Raw genomic sequence first — 24,798 nt, forward strand, 5'->3', positions numbered from 1 at the left:
TTGAGGATTGGCTTCGGTGCCGCACTCGACGGAAAAGGCTTTTGTATGAAGTTTTTCGAAGCAAGCCCCTTTATCATTGGTGGAGCCCCCGGGATTTGATCGACCCTAGCGTTGTACGTTTCCACCATCTTGTCGTTGGCTTCGACTCATTTTATGAGTTCCTCGAGCAATTTAGTAATTCCGGGAGTAGTCCCCGATTCTTGCTCGTTAGATTTCACTATAGCGGGCTCTGTTCTGGGGGTGACTTCTCGAAGTGGATTGGAATCCGGCCTGCTTTGTGCGCGAGTTTGGCTCTGTAGCTGAGATATCGCTACTTGTTGGGCTTGTAGCATCTCGAAGATCATACGTAAGCTGGCCCCGATTTTCCCTGCATTTTGGATGTCTCGGGCTACGGATCGAGTACCGCCCTGAATGCTTCTTGCCGATTCAGAATGCTGGTTCGCCTCCAAAGCTATTTGTGAATTGACATCCAATGGTATTACGGCTCGAATTTCGGGTACTTCGATTCGAGCCTTGGGTGTCAAGCTATCGTTAATTGGCCTTCCGGCCCCGGGTGCCAAGTTGTTGGTTTCATCTTGAAGGCCGGCTTCGTAATCGATCGGTGAAGCCATTTGATTGGTGGTTATTCGTGGCTTATCCGAAATTCAAGATGTTTTCGGAAATAAGTGCAAAGCACAATGGCGTGTTTTTTCAAAATTTTATCAAATGACCACTGTTATCCTCGGCCCCACGGTGGGCGCCAAACTGTTTACCCAAAAAATGAATAGACTTGAATTTATTCACAGTTCCGAGGATATGTGGCGTAACTTAACACAAAATGTAAGGGCAAATAAAAATGTAAATATAAATTGGGGAGAATGAAAAGTAGATAAGGTGATATGGAACCATGAATCTTAGAATTGAACAAATAGAATCAGTCTAAGAAATCTGAAAGAAAACGATTCTTTATTATAGAAGAATATAGCACTTTTATTACAATGTAAGCCTCAGAAAAAACCTGTCCTACAGAAATAGTAACCAAGCCCTTTTATAGTGGAGGGATTAGGCTCTAAGCATAATAAAATAAACATTCAGTGGGAGACTCATGATAAGTCAGCTTTTCCATAATCTCTGCCAAGATTCTCTCTAGTGGGATTGCAACGGCTTTTGTCTGCGAGCTCGATCCTGATTAGAATCCTCGATTTTTGTTAGGGCTTGATTTCGGCTCGAACTCGTGACCTTGGTTCGAGCCCTTGAATTGATTCGAGGTCAATGTTGGTTGGTTTCTGGATTACCAGAACATAGATCTACTCTGCATCATAGTTTGATTTTGATTCGAGCTCGATAATGATATCGAACTCGATACGGATCGGCCTTCCGGGTTCGAGGTTAGTTCGTTCCACGCTTAGGATCTTACTCCGATAAATCGTCGTTCGAACTCGATCGGACATACTAAGACCGAAATCTATTTCGACCGTATACATTACTGTATCTGAGCTTCTTCATTTGATAACCAAACAGGGACTCACAACAGGATTTATTCAATGCTATGGGATCCATGTATGCTGCAGTGTTGTTTATTGGAATTACAAATAGCACTGCTGTCCAGCCAGTTGTTTCTGTTGAAAGATCTGTTTCATACAGAGAGAGAGCTGCAGGGATGTACTCAGCTTTACCATTTGCATTCTCTCAGGTGCAGTCTAAAGATTTCCGACTATATCCATTTTGTTAATAGTTAAAAACTTCTTGATCTTTCGTATTAACAGTGCTCCATTTTTCCTATGCAGGTTGCTATTGGGTTTCCTTATGTGTTCGCACAGGCAGTAATATACAGCAGCATATTCTAATCAATGGCAGCCTTTGAATGGACTGCTTCGAAAATTTTATGGTACATATTGTTTATGTACTTTACTATGTTGTACTTCACCTTTTTTGGAATGATGACAACTGCAGCCACGCCCAACCACAATGTGGCTGCCATTATTGCTGCTCCTTTTTACATGCTTTGGAACCTTTTTAGTGGTTTCATGATACCTCATAAGGTAATGAACTAACATTCTTCTCTATGATTCAAACATCAGACATTCTATTTTTCGCTTAAATCAATGAATATCAAGAGCTATTGAAGACTGATTTCTGACCAGTTTCGAATTAATTGCTGCCAAGTTTAAAATGTGATGGCACTAGAGGTCCTTCGCTAAAACTTCTCGTCTCTTTTGTTTCTAATAGCATCTTCCTCTACTCTTTTGAAACAGAGGATCCCAATATGGTGGAGATGGTACTACTGGGCAAATCCTGTAGCTTGGACTCTATATGGCCTTGTCGCATCCCAGTATGCTGACGATGATAGACTTGTGAAACTATCGGATGGCATTCAGTCAGTTCCAATAAAGCTTTTAGTCAAGACTGTGTTTGGGTATAGGCATGATTTCATTGGGATCGCTGGTTTTTTGGTAGTCAGTTTTAGCGTGCTGTTTGCAGTGATTTTTGCTTATGCAATAAAATCTTTCAACTTCCAGAAGAGGTAACTCTCACTGCTGCAACTTCACTGCATTTCTTGGAGGTTCATGATCCTGATAGCTACTTCATGAGGCAGTTGAGCCACTTTAAGTAAATGTAGACAATTAAAATGAGTTATACATGTGAAATGAAGATGACATTAGGCAATTTGTAATTCTTTAATGCATGAGGTGATCTGGCAATAATGATCGTGGATTATTATTTTTGATCTTTGAGTGAATTTTTGTAAAGATACATACGGTAGGCAAGACAGATATGTAATTAACTGTATCGTGAGTAAAAAGTTTGAGTTTCTCCTCCCTTGCCATTTTGGAAGAATTTAGTCTGTATATAATTGTTTATTAAAACAGTACCGGTACAGTTGAATTTGTAGCGTGATTTATAAACACATGAATTAGTTTGATCCAGAAATATGAATAAATAAGAACAAAATCAAGATTATAAAAATAACTTAAAGGAAATACAAGCATGGTTGTATGATGAGCCTCTCCGGAAGCGATAATAAGAGAAATGTTAAGAACAAAAGTAAGCAAATAATTTTATATAGTGAGAGCAAATTATAGCCTTTTAGTACAGATGATTTTCGTGTCCAACTATGGATATAAGTTTTCTCATTTATAGATCTATTCATGGAGACAAGATCCCAAAATCAAGCTCTTCTTGAATGAGAATAAAACCCCTAACGATGGATGCATAACGGTCGAATATTAATACAGAGATTCTTTGTAACGGCTGTTCATTGAATGCTGCCTTTTCTAGCCGATGTCTTCCTTTCAAATCTTCGTTCTTGGTTCCAATGCCTTCTGAACTTATTCAGCACCGGTCACATGCTTATATCCGGTGCCAACTATTTACTGACTCATATTTTATTTGTCTTTAGTTCTATGTGTCATTTCGTCATTTGTCAAACTGTCGCTAACCAGTTTTACCCCAAACAGATAGTCTCCCTACTTTTCGGTGACAAAACGTTGTGTTACCGGGAAGTAGATAAGACCCCTTTACTTGGCGGGAAAGTTCTTGAACGGTTTCTGACACTTGAAAGGACGCACATCTCCTCGCATTTAATGAGTCGAACACGTGTTATCCCTTGATTCGGCAAATATTTGCACGAGTTTTCAATGTAATCATACCATGAATTTTGCCGTCTATAAACTTCTCCACCACTCATCACTTTTATTCTTCACTTTTACAAACTCTTCTTCTTCTTCGACTTTTCTTGGAACTCTACTGCAAACTTCCTCTTTCTCAGTAAAATCTAACTACTCAAATTTCTTATCACCATGTCTTCAGCTACCGTTGTTCTCGGAAACGGTATGTCTTTAATTAATGTTGACTTATTATTATGTTTCAGTTCTGCCTTACATATTCGGTACATTATTCATACTGACGTCCTTTTGTTGGGGACGCTGCATTCATGGCTGCAGGTATAGATAATCAGTTTGACAATCCCTTATAGTAGACGAGGTCGGCATTCAACGAAGGATCGGTAAAACTCCACCTCATTCGGAGTGCAGCCGAGTCTATGAGTAATCGTGTCAGAGTTTAGCCACAGACTTATGCGTAGTCCGGTACCCTTTTCCATTTGATGTCGCATAATCTTAGAGGCTTTGTAGACAGAGGTTCATTTTGTACAGTATGTCAGAGGCCTTGATGGCCCATATGTATTCATGTTTTAAGAACGATGGTTCATTGAAACCGCGTTTGCCCACTTATAGTTATACATTACGAGTTGTGGCCATGTTGGCCTATGATAGTTACCAAAAAAAGAGTTACATGGTGGTTCGCTAAGGCCAGTACGGCCCGGGTGCCAGCCACACCTCCCCAGGTTTGGGGCGTGACAAAGTGGTATCAAAGCAAGTCGTGTCCTAGAGAGTCTACAAAGTCGTTCCTAGTAGAGTCTCAGTTATGGGTGTGTTGTGTGCCACATTTATAACTGAGAGACTATAGGGCATTTAGAAAATGTTACCCTTCTTTTATTTCCAGATCATGCCATAGAGCTGAGTCGTAAGAAGTCAGTATGAAGTTTTTACCAGATTTTGTATGCACTAGAGGTGCAGGTATTACAGTAGAACTTTAAGGTGTAATTTTCACCTATGTGGAAGGGAGGTTATGAAAGAAACAGAAGATACGATGTGATATTGAAAGGTAAGTAAGGTAAAGGTGAAGAAGATACGAGATACTCAAGTACAAAATGTTGTAAATAGTCGAGACTTCAGATATAGTTTGGGTTTTAGTTTACATAGGAGACCCTAGCAAAATTCTTATAAATCTCTAAGAGTTAACATTCGAGGACTAATGTTTCTAAAGGGGGGAAGGATATTACATCCCATACTTTAATACTAGGATGAGTAGTAGTAATCCATACGAGCTTGAAGGGATTAAGACCATTCATGACGTAATAAAAGATTTGTGACTATGTTATCGTAAGACCCCGTAAGTTTAACAACCTTGATACCGTTATATACATTTGATATGGTATTTTAAGTGGAACATTTTTGTAAAAGAAGGTTTGAAAAATATGATTTTATATAGTTATTAATATTACTACTTTCGAATATGCTTTAAATTATACACAGAATATGAGAAAGTGTATGAGAATTTCTTTATTGTAAAGATAGAAATTATTTTCTCACAAGAAAAGAAAGTTATCTTTTTACCATTTTAAGAATTAAGCGTACGAAAATTTGTACTCTTTATATGAGATTAGGAAAATTAGAAGTTGAGAAAATATATGTATTTTTACATGGATGTTTTAATGAAATAATAGTGTATGTATTGATTTTATATGGTACCATAATTTATTAATATTTTAATAATAGTACTTTAGGATGAGGACGAGACTATTTTCGAGGTTATAAATATTTATGCTATTTCAAACAAGTGATAAGTAAATTCATGAATGTGAGAGGGTAAGCGAATCGAAGAAAATAAGTTTCGTCGAAGTTTGATAATTTTGGGATAAAATACGGTCCAAGCTATAATACCCGATATTTATGGACTAGTGCCTATGACAATACCCGATATTTATGACTATGACAGTAAGGTATATAAAGTGTGTTAAAAGTGAGTAGTATTTTAAGTAATTTGAGATAATTCTTAATTATGTGGGTAATTGGTTAATTATTAGGTGGGGACATCACCCCCCACGTGGCAGCAAGTGAAAGAAGGACTCAAAAGTCTAATGGTGACTCTTTGTCCATGAGACTAGGTGGCAAATTTGGAAAATTCTCTGGCCAACTAAGCCACAAAGTGGGGCCCACAACTTATAAATTTAAGAGGTCTTATTATCTTGTTAAAAGTATGATGTTATTTTCTAAAATAGAGGGCCCTATCTCTCGTAGTGGCAGGAAGAGGAGTGCATGCATAAAAGTTATATACTTCTTCATCTGGAATGTTTTCTTTGGTAACATTGTCTCCGGTTCTATTATTGAGAGATTAAAAAAAATCTTTAAGGATGTAAACAATCTACTTTCAACGGCTGTACCATCAACAGAACGGAGTGACTCAGCTAGTCACTGGATATCTACCGAGTGTTGTATTAATTTTATTTTCCTACATTGTTCCTCCATTGATGATGCTAAGATTTTCTAAGTACTGGAGGAATTTTAAAAAATGAGTCCATAGGAAACTTCATAACGCTACAGCAACGTGTGATGAAATTCTAAGAGAACACGGTACTATCTTTCTCAAGAATATCATACGAAATTTTTTCCTACTTCAATACGCCGTTACGTGTTTTTAACAAAAGACGTGGGTCAGAGGGATTGTTAAAAGTAATTGACTTAGGTATGTTAAGGCTATCCCTTCTTTTCTTTTGGCATGATCCAAGTAACGATATATAAACGTAATGTTATTTCATAAATGGTTCTACTCTTGGTAACTAAGAAGGTCTACGTTGTTCATTCCTATAAAATGATATTCAAAGCATGCCTAAGTATTTTCCTAACTCTCTATTAAGGCATTTAATAAAGATGTTAATGTTCGTAATGGTATTATATGCATCATCATTTACCACCGAGCTACGGCCGCTTGGACAGTTATACATTTACCATCGAGCTACGGCTGGTCGAGCAGTCATGCATTTACCACCGAGCTACGACCGGTAGTGCAGTTATACATTTACCACCAAGCTACGGCCTGTCGGGGAATCATGCATTTACCACCGCAGTACGACCGGTCGGGCAGTTACCACTTATCAGTTAGGCTGTCATACATCATAAGATATGGACAATAGTCTCACTGATCGGTGGGACTTCAGATTTTCAGGTTGATTCTTATATATCTTTAATTAATGTTGACTTATTGTTATGTTTCAGTTCCGCCTTACATACTCGGTATATTATTCGTATTGACGTCCTTCTGTTGGAGACGCTGCATTCATGCCTCCAGGTATAGATAATCAGTTTGATGAGCCCTCATAGTAGACGAGGTTGGCATTCATCGAAGGATCGATAAAACTTCACCTCATTCGGAGTGCAACCGAGTCTATGAGTCATCTTGTCAGAGTTTTTCCACAGACTTATGGGTAGGCCGGTACCCTGTTCCATTTGATGTCGCATAATCTTAGAGGCTTTGTAGACAGAGGTTCATTTTGTACAGTATGTCAAAGGCCTTGACGGTCCATGTATATTCATGTTTTAAGAAAGATGGTTCATTGAAACCGCGTTTGACCATTTATAGTTATACATTACGAGATGTGGCCATGTTGGCCCATGATATTTACCAAAAAAAGAGAGTTACATAGTGGTTCACTCAGGCCAGTACGGCCCGGGTGCCAACCATGCCTCCCCAAGTTTGGGGCATGACATGTCATCTCTCAGTCACCTCCCAGCTAAGAGTTCATCTCGTGCTCCATCTGTTCAGGTTTAATCTTTGCCGGGTTCTTCTAGCAGTTATTCTGGTTCTTGGGGTCCGATTCAGTCCCCCACCACTATTGACGAATCGGAGTTGCTACTAGTGCGGGGAGTTTGGACATGTGAGGAGGTATTGTCCCCATCTCTTGGGAGGTCCAGTTTAGCAGAGGGGTCAGGCTATGACTTCTGCACCCGTTACTTCACCACACGGTCAACTAGCTCGGGGTGGGGCTCAGGCAGCTAGAGGCCGCCCTAGATGGGGAGGCCGGTCAGGTGGTGTCAAGCTCGATTTTATGCTATCCTTGCCGGGCCAGAGGCCGTTTCTTCAGAAATAGTGATCACAAGTATAGTTTCAGTATGCCACATGGTTGCTTCTATATTATCTGACCCTGGTTCCACTTATTCGTATGTATTATTATATTTTGCTCAGTTTTTTGATATGCCCTGTGAGTTCTTAGATTCACCTATTCATGTATCTATGCCGATGAGTGATAGTATTATTGTGGACCGTGTGTATCGGTCGTGTGTAGTGACTATTGGGGGATTATAGACTAGAGTTGATCTCTTATTGTTTAGTATGATTGATTTCGACGTGAGTTTGGGTATGGATTAGTTGTGGGCATGCCACCTGACAGGGATATTGATTTTGGTATAGACTTGATGTCGGACACTCAGTCCATTTCTATTTCTCTGTATGGTAAGGCACCAACAGAGTTGAAGGAATTGAAAGAGCAACTTTAGGAGCTTCTTGATAAAGACTTTATTAGGCCTACTGTGTCGCCTTGGGGTGCACCGATTTTGTTTATGAAGAAGAAGGATGGTACTATGTGAATGTGCATTGACAATAGGCAGTTGAATAAAGTTACAATAAAGAACAAGTATCCTTTTCCTCGCATTGATGATTTATTTGACAATCTTCATGGAGCTAGAGTGTTCTCTCAGATTGATTTGAGGTCTCGGTATCACCTGTTGAAGATTCAGGACTCGAATATTCTGAAGACGACATTCAGGACCCGATATGGTTACTATGAGTTCCTTATGATGTCTTTTGGGCTGACCAACGCCCCAGCAAAATTCCTGTATCTGATGAACAGTGTATTCCAGCCATATCTTGATTTGTTTGTCATAGTATTTATTGACGATATCCTGGTATACTCACGTAGCCGTGAGAAACATACATAACATTTGTGGATTGTACTACAGAGATAGAGTGAGAGAAGCTTTATGCCAAGTTCTCCAAGTGTGAGTTTTGGCTAAGTTCGGTGGCGTTCTTGGGGCACGTGGATCCAACGAAGAAAGAGGCAGTTCAGAGTTGGCCTAGACCATCTTCAGCTACTGAGATTCGGAGTTTTCTCAGTTTGGCTGGATATTATCATTGCTTTATGGAGGGTTTCTCGTCTATTGCAGCGTCTTTGACTAGGTTGACCTAGAAGGGTACTCCATTCAGGTGGTCAGATGAGTGTGAGGAGAGCTTTCAGAAGCTCAAGACTGCTTTGACCACAACTCCAGTTCTAGTTTTGCCTTCATCGTCAGGCTCTTATACAGTGTGTATTATGATGCTTCTCGGATTGGTATTGGGTGTATCTTGATGCAGGAGGGTAGAGTGATTGCTAATTCTTCGCGCAAGTTGAAGCCTCATGAGAAAACTACCCTGTTCATGATTTGGAGTTGGCAGCCATTATTCATGCATTGAAGATTTGGAGGTATTATCTCTACGGCGTGTCTAGTGAGGTATTTACGGATCATCGGAGTCTCCAACACTTATTCAAGCAACAAGATCTAAATTTGAGGAAGTGGAGATGGTTGGAGATACTAAAGGACTAAGATATTACCATTTTGTATCATCTCGAGAAGGTCAATGTGGTGGTCGATTCCTTGAGTAGAAAGGGAGTGAGTATGGGTAGCCTTGCATTTATTCCTATTAGTGAGAGAACGCTTGCATCAGATGTTAGGCCTTAGCCAATCAGTTCCTGAGGTTAGATGTTTTAGAGCCCAACCGGGTTCTAACTTGTATGGTTTCTCGGTCTTCCTTATATGATCGCATCAGAGAGCATCAGTATGATGACCCATATTTGCTTGTCCTTAAGGGCATGGTTCAGCGCGGTGATGCCAAAGAGGTTACTATTGGGGATGATGGGGTGTTGTGGATACATGGTCAGATTTGTGTGCCCTATGTAGATGAGCTACGTGAGTTGATTCTTGAGGAGGCCCAGCGTTTGCAGTATTTTATTCATCTTAGTATCGCAAAGATGTATATGGACTTGAGGCAACACTATTGTTGGAGGAGGATGAAGAACGATAGAGTGAGGTTTGTAGCTCGGTGCCTAAATTATGGTGAAGTACGGGCGTAAGAGACCAGGCGAATTGCTTCAGAGGCTTGAGATTCCGAAGTAGAAATGATAGCGTATCACCATGGACTTTGTAGTTGGGCTACCACGGACTTCGAGGAAGATTGATTCTATTTGAGTGATTGTGGATCGATTAACCAAGTTCGCGCATTTTATTCTAGTTGGGACTACCTATTCTTTGGAGCAGTTGGATGAGATCTACATCTGCGTGATTGTTCGCCTTCATGGTATGCTAGTGTCCATCATTTCAGATCGGGGCACACAGTTTACATCGCAGTTTTTGAGAGCAGTGCAGCGAGAGTTCGGCATACAGGTTGAGTTGAGCACAATATTCCACCCTCAAATGGACGGACAGTCAGAGTGCACTATTCAGATATTGGAGGATATGCTACGCACTTGTGTCATAGATTTCAGGGGTTTTTGGGATCAGTTTCTGCCGCTTGCAGAGTTCGCCTACAACAACAGCTATCAACCGAGCATTCAAATGGCTCCATATGAGGCTTTGTATGGGAGACGGTGTCGGTCTCTGGTGGGTTAGTTTGAGCCGGGTGAGGCTAAACTATTATAAACTGACTTAGTTCAAGATGCTTTGGACAAGTTTAAGTTGTTTCTGGATCGGCTTCGCACGACACAGTGTAGACAGAAGAGCTACGACGATTGGAAGGTTCGCAATGTTGCTTACATGGTGTGAGAGAAGGTGCTACTCAGAGTTTCACCCATAAAGAGTGTTATGAGGTTCGGGAAGAAGGGAAAGTTGAGCCCTCTGTATATTAGGCCTTTTGAGGTTCTTGAGAGAATTGGAGAGGTGGCTTACAAGCTTGCATTGCCACCTAGTCTATCGAGTGTTCACCTAGTGTTTCATGTTTCTATGCTCCGGAAGTACTTCGGCGATCCTTCTCATGTTTTGGACTTCAGCAAAATTCAGTTGGATGGTGATTTGACTTATGATGTGGAGCCGGTGGCCATTTTGGATCGGCAGGTTCGAAAGTTGAGGTCAAAGAACATAGCTTCAGTGAAGGTGCAGTGGAAAGGTCAGCCAGTCAAGGAGGCTAGTTGGGAGACCGAGCGGGAGATGTGCAACATATATCCATGCCTATTTGAGACTCCCTGTATGATTCTAGACCCGTTCGAGGATGAACATTTGTTTAAGAGGGGGGTGGGGGATGTAACGACCCGGCCGACTATTTTGAGTATTACAGCCTTGTTCCCCCATTTATTGCTTATTCTATTCTTATTTGTTTGATATGTTACTTGTCGGGGTAGTTGGTTTGATTCCGAGGATGTTTCGGAATGAATTGGGACACTTAGTCCCAAGGCTAGAAGCCTAAGTTGAAAGAGTTGACCAAATGTTGACTATTGAGTATATGGCTCCAGACTGGAGTTTTTATGGTTCTGATAGCTCTGTATGGTGATTTTGGACTTAGGAATGGGTCCAAATATAGATTTGGAGGTCCATAGATGATTTTAGCTTGAATTGGCAAAAGTTGGAAAAATAGAAGTTTGTAGAGTTGAGAAGTTTGACTGAAAGTTGACTTTTTAGTTACCAGGCTCGGATCTTGGTTACAAAGTTGGAATAGGTCTGTTGTGTCGTGTAAAAATTTGAGGTCAATCGGAGTTGATTTGATAGGTTTCGGTATCGATTGTAAAAGTTGGAAATTCATTAGTTTAATTGGGCTTGAATAGAGGTGCGATTTGTGTTTTTGATGTGATTTGAGGCCTCAACTAAATTCGTATCGTGTTTTAGGACTTGTTGGTATATTTGGTTGAGGACCCAGGGGCTTCGGGTGGATTTCGGATGGTTAGCTAATTGAAATTTGACTTGAAGAGTTGCTGAAGTTTGTTGATGCCTGTACTTCTGGTTTCCTCTTATGCGACCACAAGGAGAGGGGCGCGATCGCGGAGGGTAAGGTATGGCAGGTGGGATTTTGTTCTATGCGATCGCGTGGTTAAGGTTGCGATCGCGAAATGTTAAGGGTGTTGTATTACGCGATCGCGTAGTAGGGGGACGTGTTTGCGAAGATGGAAGATGAGGCATGGGTTCCCATGCGTTGTTCATAGCGAGTGCATGAGGTTGTCCGCGATTGCGTACGTTAGGGAAATTTGGTCACCGCGTTCGCGACCAGGCGTGTGCGTTCGCATAGAATGTTTTTGAGATACTGAAGAATTTGTTCTTCGTGATCGCAAAGGAAATTCCGCGATCGCGATGTGTAATCTCTAAGCAGACTGTTAAAATATCAAAATTGAGGGTTTGAACCCATTTTTCATATTTGAGCTAGAGTCCTTGGATTGGGGTAAGTGATTTTCACTTGGATGTGGTTCTTATACATGAATCTATCATTGATTTTACCATTTAATTAGTGTTTTGGGTTGGAAAAATTGGGAAACAGTGTAGAAACTTCATAGGCTTTAATTTGAGGATTTGAAGGTCGAGTTGTGATCGGAATTGAGTAATTTTGGTATGGTTGGACTCATGATTGAATGGGTGTTCGGCTTTTGTTAATTTTGTCAGATTCTGAGACGTGAGCCCGGGGTTGACTTTCTAAATTGGCCTTTTGACTTTTGTTAAAGAACTTAGCTTATTTATATGGAATTGATTCCTATAGTTCGTGTTGATTGTATTGAGTTGTTTATGGCTAATTTCAAGTCGTGCAAATGCCGATTCTCGAGGCAAGGGCTTGTTAGAGTAGATATTTGCACGTTTTGAGGTAAGTAACACTTCTAAACTTGGTTTTGAGGGTAAGAATCCCTGAATTATGTGTTATGTGGTTGTTGTTGAGGTGACGCACATGCTAGGTGGCGGACGTGTGGGCGTGCACTTTAGCAATTGTGATCCGGTCAATTTTGTGGTACTGTGTAATCATCGAACCTTGTTTCTATTCATGCGATCTCTATGTGTTAGAGTAATTGAGTTGCAATCCATGTTAGAAATCATGTTTAGGTTGTATGCTTATGAGACCCATTGGGGTCATTTCTGTTGTTGAATTATTTGCTTAAGTGGCAATTTTATACTCAGTCACATCCATCATTTGCATATCATATCTCGGTCTCTATTACTATCTATTATTGTATCATATATAATTGTTTGGGCTGATTGGCATGGGATTTATGAGCCTAAGAGACTGTAGAGATTGATGACTGAGTTAGGGCCTAAGAGCCGTTGTGAGTGTGATTTGTGGATCGGGCTGCACGTTGTAGCAAGCCTTCTTGGCTTGATATATATTATTATGGATTGGGTTGCACGCCGTAGCAGGCCCTATGGGCTTTATATATTGTTATGGGATCGGGCTGCACGCCGCAACATGCCACATTGGCTTTATATTAGCGCTTGGGCAAGATCCTCTCCTCCGGAGTGTGACATACTAGCAGTGAGCGCAAGTACCATACAATGCTGAGTGACTTAGTGTGATGAGCGAGAATTAAGATTGTTAGATTTAGTACTATGAGAGTGTGAGTACGTGAGGTTTTCATTGTGATGCATCACATGTGACATGCACATTGACATGTAGATATAGAGATGTAACATTCCTTATATCAGTAATACATGGTATATTTTACATGTATTGAGCTTAACTGTTAAACCTAGAAGCATGTCTACATTCATGTACTATGTACCAACAGATTATGAGTTTTTCTGAGATATTATTGTCATATTTCCTGTCATATTTGTATTGTTTAAAATTTTTTATTACTCTATTGGTTGAGCTCGTCATTTCTTTCAGCCCAAGGTTAGTCTTGTTACTTATTAAGTATATTGGGTCGGTTGTACTCATACTACACTCTGCACTTCATGTGCTGATCCAGGTACTTCTGAGCACTGCGGTTGCTCGCTTTGGAGCTTTATCTATCAGAGACTTTTGAGGTAGCTGCCTTGGCGTCCGCAAACCTTAACTCTCCTCCTTTTCAATTATTGTACTATTCTATCTTTCTAGACCGTCTTTAGTAATTAGACTATGTTTTACTGAGTTGCGGTATTTTCTTATCACTAATTATGAGATTTTACTCTTGAGCATAATTTACTATGTTTCCAAATTTAAAGATGCATGGTTTATTATGATTTTCGGCTTCCCTAGTATTGTGATATGCACTATCACTACATGTGAGATTTGGGTCGTGACACAAATAATCCAGGCAACTAGTGCCTCAACCAAGTTTAGGTAAGATACTTACCTCAAGCTAGCCAAATCGAAACTCTAGAAGCCCCTTTCCCGCACAAATTGACCTCCGATAATTTTATATGAAATAAACCCAAACGATAAAGGTCAAATATTTAATCAAATACTCAAAGTCAACCAAAAAGTCAACCTGGGTCCGCATCTCGGAACCCGACAAAACTCATAAATTTCGACATCCCATTAATTACGAGTCCAACTATTACACCCCACATGTAAATTTGGAGGATCTATGGGGTTTACATGCAACCAATCAGATGGCAATGCGTTACCGGGCTGAGGAGGCAACAACGTGCGATCAGATTCTGCCAGTTGTCTCACCGTGCACGACAACCAAAGCGGGGCGACCATTTTGTATGTGGACCCGGCGGAGATTCGTATTATTGGTACCTGTATATAAATGCAGTAAGTCTCACTCTCTTTCATTTTTTCCCAGTAGTATCACTCACTATAATTCACCAAAAACATTCTCACATCTCCTTTGAAGTTCCAAAATAGATTAAATTGAATTAGAAGACGGCTCTGTCAAGATTTAGCTTAAAGAAACTGAGAATCGATGGTTGTAGCATGTATCACTTGGTGGTGTTAATTGTGAAGATTTGTTAGAGGAAAAGTTAATCATCGTAGAAGCATAGTTAGTTCTTCCACAAGGTATGTCAGACAACTTTCTTTCTTGGCATGTCTTAGTATGAACGTCTCTCTTTCTCCTTTAAGGATTTATGCGTTATGAGATTGATTTTCCTTAAGGTCTTCTCTTTCTCAATAGTGTTGTTTCCTTGTACATTGTTCATTCCGGTGGCATTCCTTCAATTTGAGACATTTACCAGATAATTCCTTGAGTTCGAAAAAATGATTCATTCTAAGTTGGACCTTGTATTTCATGAAATTGACTTTGAATTGAACTTACATATATCTATTTTACTTTACCGAGACACGCTATAGTCGGCCGAGTAAGGCACCTATTTTGCAACTACTAATCGGTTGGGTACGATGTAGCGAGATATGAGATATTACCGAGAACTTGGGTGTCCGGGTACGACCTAGCCTTTGTGTGGCCGGGTACGATGATGGGTGATGTGAGGTTATTGAGTCCTCTTGAGGCCGGGTACATCGAGTTCTGTTGAGACCAGGTAGAGTCGAGACCTTCTGATATCGGGTATGACCGAGTCCTCTATGAGGCCGGCTATGGAGTGAAATGTGATGATATGCCCCAAAGAGTGGCTGAATGTACATGATATATATATATGTATGACCCCAAAAAGTGGCTTGATTTTACAAAAGCTTGCATACATTTCATGACTCATGGATATAGCAGTATGTGCCCCCGGTCGCTTATCTTTGGTATTCAGGATGAAATCAAGTACTCATATCTCTTATGCTATGTACCTGTTAAATATGCTTTCTTAGTCTTACATACTCAGTACATTATCCGTACTGGCGCCCCTTCCTTTGAGCATTGAGTTCATGCCCACGGGTACAGACAGACTCGGTGATGTTCCTCCCAAGCAGGGTGTTGTTCCAGTTGATTGGTTGTTGCGCTCCACTACTTCAGAGCAGCTATTCTGAAGTCATTAGGTATTAAGGTATATACCCTATCCCGACATAGTTATGTATGTATATACTTCCTTTGATACTCTTAAAGGCTTGCAGACTAGAGTTTGGCTGTATGAAAAAGAATGGGTTGTAACCTTGTCGGGTCTATTTATGAAAATATATAGAATGTCTATGTTCTTTTGCAAACTCATTTTTTTAATTTTTCTTTTTGCGACAGTAGCACTTAGAGGCCTCGCTGACCTAGATTTTATGATTGAGAAACAAATAGAATGGTCGTCGGTTTGCATGAGCCTTCGTGCAACGTGTGTCGATCTGTAATGACCCGATCGGTCATTTTGTGTAATTGCGCTCCGTTACCCCTTTTTTGTAATGACTCGACTGGTCGTTTTGAGGATTTTTGTTCAATTCGGTGGCTTAAGGTCTCGAGTAGCTTCGTATTATGTATTATGACTTGCGTGTGTGGACGGGTTTGGTTTACGGATGATTTGGGATTGATTTGGAAGGATGATTCTTGTTTTAGAAGCTTATGCGGTAAGAGTTGACCGAAGTTTGACTTTTGTATAGTTGACTCCGGAATAGTGTTTTGATGATTCCTATAGCTTTGTATGGTGATTTTGGACTTAGGCGCGTGTCCTAATTTAGATTTCGAGGTCCGTAGCGTGTTTTATGATTGAAATTCATATATGGTTTATGTCCGGGAGGTTCCGGATGAGTTTTGGATAATTTCAGTGAAGTTTGGGATTGCTGGTGCTGGTACTTCGCAATTACGAACTTTTTGTTGCAAATGAGAACTATTGCAATTGTGAACATGTGGTCGCAATTGCGAACATCTGCAATTGCAAACTTTTGGTCGCAAATGCGACATCTGCAGCTGGGTTAAGAGTTGGAATTTTGGGAATTTAGCCAATTCTCTCATATTTTGAACCCTAGACTCAGTAGGAGGCGATTTGGAGGGGGAATTTTCATCTACAATCATTGGGTCAGTGATTTTGATCAATTTTCAACTATTTTACATCATTATATATCAGATTTAACATCAACATTATGAGAATCAAAGGGGAATTTTGAGAAACTTTGTCTGTGTTTTGAAAAATAAAAATTTGGGATTTGAGAGTCGAATAGGACTCGGATTTTGAAACAAAATACATATATAGACTCGTGGGGTTATAGGTAGTAGGAATCTAGCCTTGGACCCAGATTTAGACCGGGCAAGCCTGGGGTTGACTTTTGTTGACTTTAGAGAAATGGTGTAAAGACCATTGCTTTATTTATTGAAATTGATATCTCTTGCATTATTTAAGGTCATTAAGTCAATTTTTGTTAGATTAGAGACGAGCGGAGGTGAATTGTAAAGGAAAAGCTATTTTAGAGTATTGATTGAGGGCTTTTGAGGTAAGTATCTTGCCTAACTTTGTATGGGGGAACTACCCCTTAGGATTTGTGTCGTTTGTGCTAATTGTGTTATGTGAAAGCCGTGTATGCGAGGTGACGAGTACGTACTTGGGCTTATATGTGAAATATTGACTGGTTTAGACTCTTAGGCTTCTTTCATGTACTTAGTTGAAATTGTTAGCACATGCTATATTTTTTATTCATCATGTCTACTATCACATGATTTGTTTGAAGTTGTCGATACATGTCACATTCCTTACTTGTCGAGTTTGCTCCTATATGCTTTATTCGAAGTTATTACCACTTTTATCATTATGTGATTTCTCTTATTTTGGAGTTACTCTTAGTTGAAATTGTTGTTACATGATATCCTTTTGTTGCCGGATTATTCACATGCATTTAGACGTAGTACTAGTTTGTGCCATCTCTTTCATTGAGTTTATCCTTAAAGAATTAATTTGAATTGAGGTTGTCGGAAGTCATTAATTTATTTTAATTGAAGTTGTGTTTAAATGGGGTGTTGTTCCTTGTTGAGTTACTTTTCCGTTCATTTTGTTGTTATTGAGATTCTATATACGTTGTGTTGAGCCATGGGCTATTTGTTGTAGATATATTGATTTCGTTGGATCTTTGGAAAGGTTGTGGCCTATGGGCACTTGTGATACGAATTGATATGTTGTGTTGTTGTGATGATAGAACATGTGAATTATTGTGTGGTTTGGTTGTTGTCATGCGGAGTATAAGTGTGGAATTTCACCGTTGTTGTTATGTGGGGCATAAGGATGGCATCTCACAGTTGTTGAATGTACGTAGTGATACGGGTGGCTATTGTGTTATTGTCCGGGCGAAGCGATAATGGTGGCTATTATATGGAGTGATACGGGTGACTATCAGAGAGATAAGGGTGGCTAATGATAATGTCAAGGCGGAGTGATACAGGTGGCTATCAGAGATATGATCCAACAACAATGATTGTGCCACAACACAAGCAAGAACCCTGCTAGGCTCCGAAATGTCCATTCTCACAAATTGATTGACCAAGGCCTGGACATCCATAACTAGTGGCCTCTCCACTACTGGTAAATATGCCAAACTACCCATGCTCTCAACTTTCCTACTCAATGCATCGGCCACTACACTGGCCTTCCCTCGATGATATATTATGGTGATATCATAGTATTTCAACAACTCTAACCATCGTCGTTTCCACTAATTAATGTTTTTCTGCTTGAATAGGTATTGGAAACTCCGATGGTCGGTATAGACCTCACATGGAATGCCATAAAGATAGTGCCTCCAAATCTTCAGCGCATGAAAAATGGATGGCAACTCTAAGTCATGCATAAGTTATTTCTTCTCATGAACTTTCAACTGTTGAGAAGCGTAGGCATCACCCTACCGTCCTGCATCTATACCGTGCCAAGCCCAATACGCGATGCATCATAATGCACAGTCTAGAATCTTGAACCTGTAGGTAACACCAACACTGGGGCTGTAGTCAATGCAGTCTTGAGCTTCTAAAAGCTCACCTGACCCTCATCGGACCAGCTGAAAAGAGCACCCTTCTGGGTCAACTTAGTCAATGGGGCTGAGATAGATGAAAACCCCTCCACGAACCAACGATAATATCCCGCCAAACCCAAGAAGCTCCAAATCTATGTAGCTGAAGTAGGTCTAGGCTAGTTCTAAACTACCTCAGTCTTCTTAGGATCTACCTTAATGCCCTCAGAAGATACAACATGGACCAAAAATGCAACCGAGTCCAACCAGAACTCACATTTTGAAAACTTGGCATATAACTGACGATCCCTCAAAGTCTAAAGTACGATCCAGAGATACTACTCATGCTCCTATCTACAGTGGGAGTAAACCAAAATATCATCAATGAAGATGATCACAAAAGAATCCAAATAGGGTTTGAACGCAAAGTTCATCAAATCCATAAATGTTGTTGGGGCATTAGACAAGCCAAATGATATCGCCAAAAACTCATAGTAACCATACCGAGTCTGTAAAGCTATATTAGGGACATTCAATGTCCTAATCTTCAACTAATGGTAGCCAGATCTCAAGTCAATCTTTGAAAACACCTTGGCACCTTGAAGCTGATCAAATAAGTTATCAATCCTCGGTAACGGATACGTGTTCTTGATAGTGACTTTGTTCAACTGCCGATAATCTATACACATCCTTATCGTTCCATCCTCCTTCACAAACAAAACTGATGCACCCTAAGGCGAGACACTAGGTCTAATGAATCCCTTATCAAGAAAATCATACGTCTGCTCCTTCAATTCTTTCAGCTCATACAGTATGGTACGATCGAAATGGGTTGAGTACCCGGAACCAAGTCAATGCAGAAGTCGATATCTCTGTCGGGTGGCATCCCCAGCAAATCTATAGGAAACACCTCTGGAAACTCGTGCACAACTAGTACCGAATCCATGGAAGGAACCTCCATACTAGGATCACAGATATAGGCCAAATATGCCAGACACCCCTTCTCGACCATACGCCGAGCCTTCACATAAGAAATGACCCTGCTAATGGAATGGTCAAGAGTCCCTCTCCACTCCAATCAAGGCAACCCTGACATGGCTAATGTCACAGTCTTGGTGTGACAATCCAAGATAGCATGATATGGTGACAACCAATCCATGCCCAAAATAACATCAAAGTTCGTCATGCTGAGTAAAAGAAGATCTACCCTAGTGTCATAATTCCCGATAGAGACTACACACGAACGATAAACACGGTATACCATAATAGAATCTCCCACAGGCGTAGACACATAAACATGAACACTCAAAGAATCACGAGACACATCTAGATGTGAAGAAAAATAGGATGACACATATCAATAAGTAGATCCAGAATGAAATAAAACTGATGCATATCTATGGCAAACTGGAACAATACCTGTGATGACCACATCAGATGACTCTGCCTCAAGTCTAGCTAGAAATGCATAAAAATAGGGCTGAGCCCCACCACTCTATCCTCCACCACTCGGACGGCCTCTCTTTGGCTGGTGTCCACCTTTAATGGCCTGACCACCCTATCGGGCTTCCTGACCCCTACCTCTAACTGGCTGAGCGAGCGGTGGAGCAAACAATGCTGAAACCATGACACGAGTACCCTACTGTGGCATGCTGCTCTGTGATCTAGGGCAAAACTTTGTGATGTGACTCAGATCTCCATAAGTATAACAAGTCATCGACTGCTATGACTACTAACCCTAGAACTGACCTTGTCGACCTGAATAACCACCTTGATAACTCTAAATCAAAGGTGCATAGACCTGAGCTAATGGTGCGCTATAGGCTAGCTGCTCAGGATGATACCCATAAGAACCACGACTACCCGAAGCACCGTGAGATTCCTGAAGCGTTAATTGAATAAGCCTGGGAGGATGGCCTATACCAAATGAACCCCAACCTCTAGACGAGGCCCCACTAAAACCACCAAAATGACGAGGCCTCTTCTCATATACCGCCTCTCTACCCTGACCACTAATCCTCTTGATCCATCTAGAAATATCTACAACCCGCTGGAAAGAAATATCTTCCCTACTCTCCTTGGCAATCTGTAGCCTGATACCAAAAGTAAGGCCATCAATGAATCTCCTGGCTCTCTCCCTCTCAATAGGGAGAAAGACAACTGCATGTCAAGATAAATCTATGAATCTGGCCTTGTACTAGATAACAGTCATGCTACCCTACTAGAGACCCTCCAACTGGCTGCGGTACTACTCTCTTAGATTAAAAGGGATGGACTTCTCCAAGAATAGTTGTGAAAACCGATCCCAAGTGATTTGAGGTTAACCTTCAGGTATGCCTCAAACATAGTCTTGCCACTATCTCTTGGTGTATCCATAAATATGAAATACCGCAAAATCAACTCCATCGGACTCCACTATACTCATGTTGCGCAACACCTCACGAAAATAGTCCAAGTAGTCTTGAGGGTCCTCAGAAGGTGTGCTACCAAAGCAAATAGGAAATAACTTTGTGAACTTTTCCAATCTCTTCAACCCCTTTGACGACATAGCGGGCCTCTCCCCGGGCTACATAGAAATGACATGCTGAACTACTCCAGCTGCTAGAACTACCGGAGTCTGATATCCTTGAGTCATCTGCTTTGGTGTGTGAGTATCGAGAGTCTGGGCTCCTCCCCCAGCTTGGGAGATAGCTGGTCCTACAGGAAATGCACTGGTCTGGGCCACACTCTCCATTAGGCCCACTAGACGGACTAGGGCATCCTGAAGTACTGAGCTGGCAATAAACCCCTCTGGGACTTAAGCTGGTTCAACTAGCACAGTCTGAATAGGTACCTCATCCTCCTGTTCGAACTGTGGCTTTGCAATATGTGCTGCTGCACGTTCTCAAGGTTAAGCTCTGCCTCTTCCTCTGGCTCGACCTTGACCCTGGTCCCTAGCCCTGGTAGTGGCGGCAACCTAGGGCTCCGACTTCTGACCAGTCGTGGATGTTGTGTGTGTCCTCACCATCTGCGAGAGCACAAAAATATAATAGTTCAAACATCAGTGATAGAATAAAGTCGTATGAAAGAGAAAGAAAGAAATGACATTTCTAAAGCTCTATAGCATCTACAAGATAAGTACACACATCTCCGTACCGATCTTCCAAACTCTACTAAACTTGCTCATGACTCGTGGGACCTAGGAAACCTGGTGCTCTGATACCAACTTATCACCACCGAAATTCCCAATCGCGGGGCCGTGATGGGGCCTAACGTCCACTTTCTAGGTAAGCCAACATTAGTCCACAACTAATCATTTTTAGACAACTGAAAGCAATATAATAAGAGTTAAAGCTGTAGATTTTCAAAATAGACATAATAATTCTAATTCTGACCAGCCAAAACCCGGAATCTGGTGTCATGATAAATGACTAAAAATGAATGATTTTGAGTACAGTTTCATATCATTTTGTGTGTGAGTTATAGGAGATCACATGCTTATAAATGTGAAATATGCTCATTGTGTGTTTATTGTGTGTAGGAATGAGTTTGGATGGAAGTTGGCGAAAATCGGATGATTTAATGCAAAAAGAAGTTGAGAGGCAAGAGTTGGGAGTGCGCTGCAATTGCTGCATTGCATGAAAGGTAGACGCGAAATGGCATAGGAAGTGAATTAAAACGAGTGAAGTATGGAACTTTGGCACCAACCCCTAGCACACAAAAGATACAAAGTAGAAAAAAAGCTGGGAGAATGCCTAGGGGTCGTGCGTTGCACCAACCCCCAGCACGCGACTCAACTTCTCCTTTTCGAGATAGGAGTGCTCAAGACCGCCCCATACAAGCCCTAATTTATAGAAATACATCATAAAATGTCCTTTTGAAGGGAGAGACACTACTTTAGGGTAAGACAATAGCTAATGAGGTGAGAACACGCTAGGAGCGAGGAGGAAGCTTCAACCACAAGTTTTTCCCCTTCTTCAACCTATTAGCTAATTTGTTATCTAGTATTTGGTTGAACCTTCTGGAGGATGAACTCCCGTTATATTTTAATATAAATTTTCCTTCAAATATATCTACTTGTTCAACTACATGCTTATTTTAGTTAATTGAAGAGCTCTCAACTGACTGTGCCTATTTATTATGCATTTCTTGAGAAAGAGTGCATATTTAGGTTGTTGTCGAATAACATCACTCCCAAGGTATATGTGAGATCAATACGACGAGTTTAAAAGTTGTATTAGATATAATGAAGCTTTGACGTGATCCTAGTGAGCGGTGAAAAGGTGCGAGCTAGCATGATTCGAGAGAATATGACTAGTACATTATTGTAGTTACTCGAGAGAGAATTATGATAAGTCGAGTGCTCATGATCAGTAAAGAAAACTCAGACGACATTATAGGAGACATATCTGGAAGGATTCCGACAATTGGGGAAATTATAACTCTAGGCTTTTCCGATCTTGTCTCCAAACCTTATTATCTTTAGTTCTTAATTTACTACTTTAATTTGTTAGTTAATTAGTTAGGCATAAGAATATTAATATTTATAATTTAGGAATTGTTCGAGCTTGTCTTCTTAGTGATATTGAACAATTATAGTGAAACCTTAGTTCTCTGTGAGATTCGACTCCGGACTATTAGACCGGATTATATTTGCAGCAACCACTTATCCTTTTTAAGACTACAGTTTGGCATGATCAAATTTTGGCGTCGTTCCGGGGAACTAATGATGTAGTTGTAGTTGTAAATATTGCTAGTTTTGAGGTTGAACTTTTATTTTATTTATATTTTTTATTTAAGAAACATGACACCTTGAAATTATTAGAGTTTAGGAGTTGAAAATTCTACTTTTGACCCTTATACACATTATGAAGGAAAGCACTCGTGGCAGAATTATCAAAATATTCCCGAGAGTGAGTTATGTGCACCAGCTCAATCTTATATGTGGAATGTATGTGACATATGTGGTGGTCAAGATGGTAACATTTATGGTTGTGCTTACATATCTTATCCTCCTCTAACTCCTTACTATCATGGTTCTATATTTTCTTATGAAGTTAATAGGAACAAAGAACCCGGGGATGATGACTTGAAAGAGATTAAGGATATGCTAAGGTGCCTTGTGGAAACAAACAATGGTAGACAATTGCGGATACAACCAATAAGGCCTACTGCGGCACGCAACCCAATCCACAATAACACTCACACATCCGGGTCTCAGGACTAACTCAGTCATCAATATCTTCAGGCTCACAGGCTCACAAGTCTCATACTACTGAGCCCAAACAATGATAACATGATATAACAGTTAATGACAATAGAGACTGATATATGATATGCAAATGAATAAACATGACTGAGTGCATAATTGCAGTTAAGCAAAAACATCAACAGTAGAAATAACCTCAGTGAGTCCCGACAGGATAAACACATAGCTTAAATATGATTTCTAACATGAATCACAGCTCCATTACTCTAACACGTAGGAATTACACAGATAAAACAAGACTAGATAACTACACAGCACCACAGAATCAACCGAGTCATAATTACCACGGTGCACGCCCACACGCCCGTCACCTACCATGTGCGTCACCCCAATACCAACCATATAAACATAATCCATGTATTTCTACCCTCAGTATAAAGTTTAGAAGTGTTACTTACCTCAAAGTGAACAACTCAATGCTCTAACAAACCCTTACCTCACGAATCGGACTCTGAACGACTTGAATCTATTCACAAACAACTTAATATAATCAATACAAGCTATAGGAATCGATTCCATACGATAAAGCTAAGTTTTTTTAACCAAATTCAAAGAGTCTACCCCGATCTCACACCTCGGAACCTGACAAAATTTACAAATTCCGAACACCCATTCAATAACGAGTCCAACCACAATAAAATCATTCAATTCTGACCACAAATCGAACCTCAAATCCCCAAATGGTACTCTCCAATACCTAGGCCAAAATTCCCCAAATTTTACCTCAAAGACATATAATCTAGGTGGGAAAACCAATGTGTATTCAATATTAATGGTCACAAGTGATCAAAAGTTGCCTACCTCTTGAATTGTAGTGAAATCCCACTCAAACATCACCGCAAGCCGAGCTGCTAAAGTCCAATAATGAGAGAAAATTCAAAACCCTCATTTAAATCTTTCTTCCCAGCATTCCCGCTTCTACGGGGACATCAGTCGCACCTGCGGCTCCTCTTTTGTGTAATTTCCTTCGTTTCTGCAAAAATTCATTAACGTTCCCGACCAGCCGCTTCTGCAGCCAACTCCCCCTTCTGTGGGTCCGCTTCTGCGGCCCAAGTCTTGCACTTGTGGGAGTGCACCTGCGAAATACTTTCGCTTTTGCGATTCCATCGCTCTTGACCAAAATCTGCATTTGTGGCAGCTTAATCGCATCTTCGGGCTCGCAGATGTGGAAACAACTTTGCACCTGCGACCACTGCCAAACTCAACTCAAGACCGCTTCTGCGACCCCATGGCCA

General features: G+C 40.6%; 1 pseudogene; it reads left to right on the forward strand.

Annotated features, from left to right (window-relative positions):
- Positions 1 to 1,495: 1,495 nt before the first annotated feature.
- LOC104103217 (ABC transporter G family member 32-like) lies at positions 1,496 to 2,799 on the forward strand (annotated as a pseudogene).
- Positions 2,800 to 24,798: the final 21,999 nt, after the last annotated feature.

Source organism: Nicotiana tomentosiformis, chromosome 9 (genome assembly GCF_000390325.3).
Source record: "Nicotiana tomentosiformis chromosome 9, ASM39032v3, whole genome shotgun sequence".
Taxonomy (NCBI): Eukaryota; Viridiplantae; Streptophyta; class Magnoliopsida; order Solanales; family Solanaceae; genus Nicotiana; species Nicotiana tomentosiformis.